Consider the following 7,581-nt stretch of genomic DNA (forward strand, 5'->3'; position numbering starts at 1 on the left):
TGATTATTTTTGTTTTTTTGTGATGTTTGCTAGTCTCTGTAGCAGGAGATGATACCTCATTGTTGTTTTGATTTTCATCTTCCTGATTATTAGTGGTGTGGAGCATTTTTCATATGCCTTTTAGCCATTTGTATTTCTCTTTAGAAGAAAAGTCTGTTTATTTCTTATTATTTTTTGATAGGGTTAGATTTTTTTTCTGGTAATGTTTGTCAAAAATATGTATATATTAGATATTAGCCCCTTATCTGATGGGTTTTGGATGAATAGTTTCTCCCATTCTATGGATGGCCTTTGTATCCTAGTGACTGTTTCCTTGGAGGTACAGAAGGTTCCAAGCTTAATGTAGTCCCATTGTCTATCTCTGCTTCCACTTGTTTAAACAGTAGTGTTTCCTCCTTGAAGATGCCTTTAGTGTCAATGTCATAGGATGTTTTTTCTATATTATCTTCTCTATGCCTTATAGTTTCAGGACTGATATCAAGGTCTTTAATCCATTTTGGTATGTGTTAGAGAGAAGTCTGGGTTCACTGTTAGTTTTTTTTTTTTTTTTTCATAATCTGACCAGTTGTCCCATCACTACTTGTTGAAGAGGCTTTCTTTGCTCCATTTTTTTTTTGCCCCTTTATCAAAGATTAATTTATTGTATGTCTATGTATATATACATATATACATATATGTTATAGTATGGAACATTTTCTGAATACTCAAGTCTATTCTATTTATCGAAAGGTCTGTCTTTAGTTTAATACCATGATGTTGTAATGACTATTGCTTTGTAGTGCATTTTAAAGTTGGGGAAAGTGATGCCACCCATCTTCTTTTTCCTAAGGATTGCCTTAGGTATTTACTGGCATTTACTGTTCCAAATGAATTTCAGAGGTGTTTAATATACTTCTTTGAAGAAAGCCATGGGTGGGGCAAGAGAGACAGCATGGAGGTAAGGCATTTGTCTTGCATACAGAAGGACGGTGGTTCGAATCCCAGATCCCATATGCTCCCCCGGGCCTGCCAGGAGCAATTTCTGAGTGTAGAGCCAGGAGTAACCCCTGAGTGCTGCCGGGTGTGACCCAAAAAACAAAACAAAAATAAAAGAAAGAAAGCCATTGGTATGATTAGAGGAATTGCATTAAATCTGCACAATGCTTGCAGGGGTCTCAAACTCCAGGCCCAGGGGTCGCAAACGGCCCTCCTTATAACATTTTGTGGCCCTGCCCTAGAGGAATCTTTTTGTTGTTGTTTTAGTTGTTTGGGTCATACCCCCCAATGTTCAAGGCTTACTACTGACTTTGTTCAGGGATCACCCCGACTTTGCCTCCTGTGGCCCCCAGGTAAATTGAGTTTGCGACCCCTGCAGGGAGTATTGTCATTTTAATGATGTTAATCCTCAATCCATGAACAGAGTATGTGTCTCCATTTTTTTTGTCTCTTATTTCTTTAGCAGTGTTTTGTAGTGTTTTTCTAAATAGGTTTTTCAATTCTGTAGTTGACTACAAGGTATTTGAGTTTCTGTGATACAATTGTGAATGGGATTACTATTTTAATACCTATTTCTTTTCTGTGAGGAAGGCAACTGGGTTGCCTTCTGGGTAAGGTTCTGGGTAAGGTCTAGGACTGACTTTGCTTTTTTTGCCAGAGCAAGGCCCACAGTTCTAGATACGTATTCACTTCCCTGGGTGGCAGAGAGAGAAAGTAGCAGATTCCCTTAATCTCTTTTAGTGAACACCACCTCCCCTCTATCACATAAGTCCCCTGGGGATCATCACTACATCATTACTATTAAATTTGTTATTTTATAATTGCAGCACATTACGTCAATTCTCCACCAGTAATTTCAGGTCCTTCCATCATTGTACCATTGCCCCAGGCCACTCTTCTCTACCCATTCAGTTTCATGTTCTTTGATCAATCATGCCTCAGCATTTGTTTCATTGAGGGTTGTTTAATCCCTTTCTTTGTTTCTTTATACTTAAAATATGTATGATTTCATCTGGTACTTATTTTTTTACCTTCTGACTTATTTCACTTAACATTAGACTCTAATTCCATTCAAGTTGCAGCAATTTACAAAGGGTTTTTATTTATTCATAGCTGAATAGTATTTTCATTGTGCATATATGAATATATAAAATTTCTTTATCTCTTCATCTCTTTTTGGACCTTTGGACTCCTTTTGAGATCTTGGTTATTGTAAATAGTGCTGTGATTAACACAAGTGTACGTGTTTTCAGATTAATGTTCTTGTGTTCTTGGGGATAGATTCCCTAGAGTGAGATCATAGGGTCATGAGATCGTATGTGTGTATGCTGCTTTTTGGCCACACCCAGAGTGCTCAAAGGTCATTCCTGCCTCTTGTCTCAGAAATCACTCCTGACATGCTTCAGGGACCATATGGGATGTTCTGGATAGAACCTGGGTGGGCATTGTGCAAGGCAAATGCCCGTCTGCCAGTGCTATTATCTGGCCCCATGGTCATTTTTGTAAAAAATTTAATCCTTTTTTTTTTTGGGGGGGGGGCCACACCTGGCGGTGCTCAGGGGTTACTCCTGGCTGACTGCTCAGAAATAGCTCCTGGCAGGCACAGGGGACCATATGGGATGCCGGGATTCGAACCAACCACCTTTGGTCCTGGATCGGCTGCTTGCAAGGCAAACACCGCTGTGCTATCTCTCCGGGCCCAATACTTTTTTTTTTTTTTAAATTGAATACCAAGAATACACAGTTTAAAATTGTTCTGTCATTCACTACTAGTGGGAATGTTGAACTGGTCCAGCCTTTTGGGAAAACAATATGGACATTCCTCAAAAAATCTAGAAATTGAATTTCAAAACAGTTGACCCAGAGCAGGGGTCTCAAACTCAATTTACCTGGGGACCGCAAGAGGCAAAGTCAGGGTGATCCTTGAGTGCAAAGTCAGTAGTAAGCCTTGAATATTGGGGATGTGGCCCAAACAACTAAAACAAAACAAAACAAAAAAGATTTCTCTAGGGCAGGGCCACAAAATGTTGTACACAAATGGCCCGTGGGCCGCGAGTTTGAGACCACTGACTCAGAGATACTGCTCCTGAAATATTTGCCAGGGACCCAAGGACACAATACATGACATATTTTGAAGAGTTTCCAATTTTTTTTAGAGAGGCTGAACCAGCAGCAGTCCCACCAACAGTGACCAAGAGTTCCTTTCCCACCACATCTATGCTACCATTTATGCTTACTATTCTCCCTGGTATGAGTTGATAGCTCATTGTTTGATTTGTATTTTAAGAGGCAAAGTATCTTAATGCTGTTTAATTTTGAGTGGTAGACCTGGAATGCTGATCTATGAATTTCTGTGTAACACCTTCCAGTGTTGTAAGGAAGCTGGATTCTTGGCAGAGCCTCCATGCCTTTTGCTTTCACCTATTTCTCTGTTATTTTCATGTTCAGTGTTTAACAAACTGTGCTTACTTGCTGTGCTTACAGTCAAGCCTGGAATAAGTCCAGAGCTTGTGTGAGGTTTTGACCATGAGTGGCAGCTGAGTCACCAGGGTCAGCAGACCTCTGATACTGAGACTGAATTCTTGGTTCTCTCTGTACTACAGCCTCTGTCATCTGCCTGTCACAGGTTGGGATTGTTATAGTGAGCAGTAGGAAAGAGAAAGATGATCTAGATATTCTAAAATTGTGATGGGAGGTCGCATTTTCAGCTACAATTGTAGGCAAAATAGTGACAGGGTCAGTGTCTGATGTCTGATGTCAGTCTTGTTGGCCTCCCAGGTTTCCAAGGGCCCTGATAGTCCTGGTGCTGACCAGAGTTTCCACACTTTTCAGGGAGTGAAAGAGTGTGGTGCTGAGCACACTTTACAAATAGTGAAAGTTGAGTAGCTTCAGTTACCTCTTTTCCAGGCTCTCTAGTGTTGCTGTCTTCTCTGTTATTAACAGAGATAATACATAGGGCTGGCAGAGATGGGTTGGAAGCATCTGCAACTCACTGTGAGAGGTAGGTTAGAGCTCAGTGGGTATCTGCCTCTCAGTCTTTGCATCTCAGTCCGTCCAAGAGTCTGTTTGTGCTCAGATCACAGACAAGCCTGGCAAATCACATGCCACCAAGCAGCTCTGTGGGACTCCAGGCTGAATGGTAGAGTTGTGAGGTTAAACTCCTACTCACAGTTTTGCTTCTGTGATGTAAAATGCCTTTTTCCTGGAGTGGCTGGAGTATAATAGTGGTCACTAATGGTAATAATTACACGATTGGAATGCCACCACAGCCACTGACTGCCATGGAGTGGTGGTGGAGATAGGGATTTGCTGTGCTCTGGCTTCCCTAGTGATCTCAACAAAGTCATGGAGAATCCTTTCTCAGGGAATCCTTTAGGCTATCTAGTCCTCCCTTAAAATGCTTTGGTGTCCTGACCACTCTGTGCACATTTTTTGCTGATGCGGCATAATAGGAGTCCATGGTCATAGATAGCGAACATTACCACAACCTGGAGTGGGTTCTGTTATCTCCTCTTCCCACATGAATTGATGGATGATCTAAGAGATTAAAATATATTGCTCAAAGTTGCAGAATTTGATTGTGTTAAAGACAGAATTTGATTGTGTCAAAGACAATTGTTCTTCAAAAGCTATTTTTATCCTGTGTTTTCTTGTGTAACATATGACACTGTTGCATGGTACAACTGTTTGTTGTGATGAACAGTGTTGTATTATATGACCTGTAATGCACACAACCCAAGTAAGGACACTTATCAAGTATATGTTCTGAGCTTCTAATCATATATGTCAAAGTAAAATTACTGATCATTCCAGATCCAACAATCCAGCTACACCATGGGAGGGATGTGGAATAAAGCTCAAATTTCAGGTGCACAACAGCGTACTGTGATGTCTAGGATTTTTCTTCAGGTGACAGAGACTGATTTTCAGAGTCTCTAGTTCTGCTCATATATTCCTGGCAAAAAAAGGGAACCTAGTAATTATGGAAAAAAAAACCTTTTCATTATTAACCTGGCCACATGTTCCTATGCTGTTCTTCACTAACATATAGAATCTAATATCTAGGGAGATGGTATGGATGAAAGTCATTGGACTTATGGGTTACATATGTATCTGAAATCACTTGGGAAAACAAGTGGTGGTAAATTGGGGGGGTATTCTCTCACATTCCTCATTCAGCAGCAGGACTACATTTCTTGGGACTGAGAGCTCATACTTTTCTACAAGAGGAGGTTCGTTTCTTATGAAAAGAGGAGGCCCTTTAGCAGATGGTGGCTTTTCTCTCTCCCACATCTTCTTCATAACTATCCCCAGGAAAGACACTACACCTACTGCTTCCTGCCTACCTTACCTTGCAGCAAAGACTTCTACCTTTCTTTTCAAAATTTCTCCTAGATCCACCACGACCCTAGCTCAGGCCATTGGGTCTCTTGCCTCTGACCTAACTGTGTGGAAAGCATCAAGCCTTTGGGCTCATATCCGATTCTCATATTCCAGGGGTTGCTGAGGGCCCCACTCGACCTGCCTCTGGTGTCTCTCCATCTGTCTTCTGATACTACTCTTTGTTGGGTATACAGATATTCAGGATATACATGTCTTAACTAAAAAGATTATAGTCTGAGAAGAGGGTCTGAAAAGGCGATTTATGGACGCTTAATTTATAATTACTAGAAATTCTGGCACTTTTAAAGAATGGTCTTTTTGGTCTTTTATCTGCCACTTCTCCCAGGAGAAGATGATCCAAAGACTTTTGCTGTAGCTACTTCAGGACCTGTTTGATATGTAAAGACCTAGCTAGGTTTGATTAACATAGATAGGCAACTGTGTGTTAATATTTATTGTTCTTTCTGTGCTTATTGGTTTTAAGCAATACATATTGTATGTGAAGGCTGTTAAGGTTCTTAGTCTACTAGACTATGAACCCCTGATTCTATGTCTGCCTTGTTTTCTTAATCTTCATGATGCTCTTGCTTTCTGTCTCATCACGTGGGGCTGATCCCAGGCAACTCTTGGCCTTCTTATTGTCTCATCCACTGTATCTTTATCCTGTGCATTTGAATATCCTGTCATTTCCCAATTCTTGCTACAGAAAATCCACCATACTCATTTACATTCTGTGCAATGTCTCCTCATTGAAGAGGCTCTGCTCTATAAAAACCTTACAAACTGCACCATGGTTTGCTAATAACTACCATCACGAGATGTCATACATAGATTGTATTTATCATCTATCTCTTTAGTCACCTTGTCTGCCCTCTTCTATCATCTGATATGTGCTGTGTGTTAAGATTGCTGCTGCTACATATAGAGACAGGAGCCCAGAACCTTGAGTGCAGAGCAGCATCTGGGAGCCCAGGGGATCTGGAAACCTCTGAGAAGGTTTTCAGTCTGAGGTCTGCAAGGTCTTTTCTCTAGAGAGTAGATAACATGTGAACACACAAGGAACAAAGCTGGGGAAATCCCTGCCATTCACTGAGAGCCCTCCTTAGAGCAAGAGGCAGCATGAACAAGTCAAAGATAAGTAACCAAATGACCCTGGGCTAACTCAAGGCTGAGCATGGCTCCCCCGTGAGCCAAAGGCTCCCCGGTATGAATGTCTGGGTTCATTCCTTGAGGACTATCTGTGATTGCTTGTCCACTGTTCTTTATCCAAATTTAAATTACACATTCTTGAAGAATAGTTTTATTGCTTGAGTAGAGTGAATCACTCATTTTGGAGACCTTGTGCACTTTGGGCCTCACATGTGTCAAATTTGCTGGTAGAACCAGGCAGGAGAGATGCTTCTTTCTTCAGTTGAGACATCCAAAGATAGAGTTGGGTTAAAGGAGAGGTTAGTGTAGATAAAGAACCATCGACATTGCAATATTATTATTAATTGCTGCATATCAGTGATAAAAAATGGATCAGTTAATAAATGCATTGGTGTGAGTAAAGAAATATACTCAAAAATGTAAAATGGAGTTTTTATACCTTACTTTTTAAAAACTGGACCTGTAAATTTCATAGAGGTCAAGCTCAAAAGTCATAAAAGTAAGTAGAAAAATTATTTTCTTTTTTGAATAATCTTATTTTATGGATAATCTTACTAAGCAGAAAGTAATAGAACTGAAATGAACAGTAATAGGTTCAGCAAAGACTTTTAAGAAAGTATTTCAGTGACTTAGAGAGGTACTATAAGAATTAAGGCACGTGTTTTGCACATGACTGACCTGGGTTCTATCCATGACACAACAAATGGTCCCCAAGAACTTCTAGGAATGATTCCTGAGTATAGAGCCAGAAGAAAGCCAGAGAATCATTATGACCCCAATACCAAAATAAATAAAGAAAAAAAGAAAGAAAAGGTTAAAAGGTTTCACACAGGGAAACAAAAATATATAAACCATGTGAAGAGGCAAAAATAAACTAGAGGAAATACTTACATAAAGTTAACCATGTTCTTAATTTGAAGAGTTCCTATAATAAATCAGGAAAGTGACAGAATGCCCTGAAAAGACAGCTTACAGAAAGCCAAGCAAAATAGCTCTTAAAAATATGTTCAAAGACCAGTGATATGCGAGAGATAGTACCCCTATCTTTTCTATCGGCCTCCCCCAAAGTGTACT

Source organism: Suncus etruscus, chromosome 2, assembly GCF_024139225.1.
Source record: "Suncus etruscus isolate mSunEtr1 chromosome 2, mSunEtr1.pri.cur, whole genome shotgun sequence".
NCBI lineage: Eukaryota > Metazoa > Chordata > Mammalia > Eulipotyphla > Soricidae > Suncus > Suncus etruscus.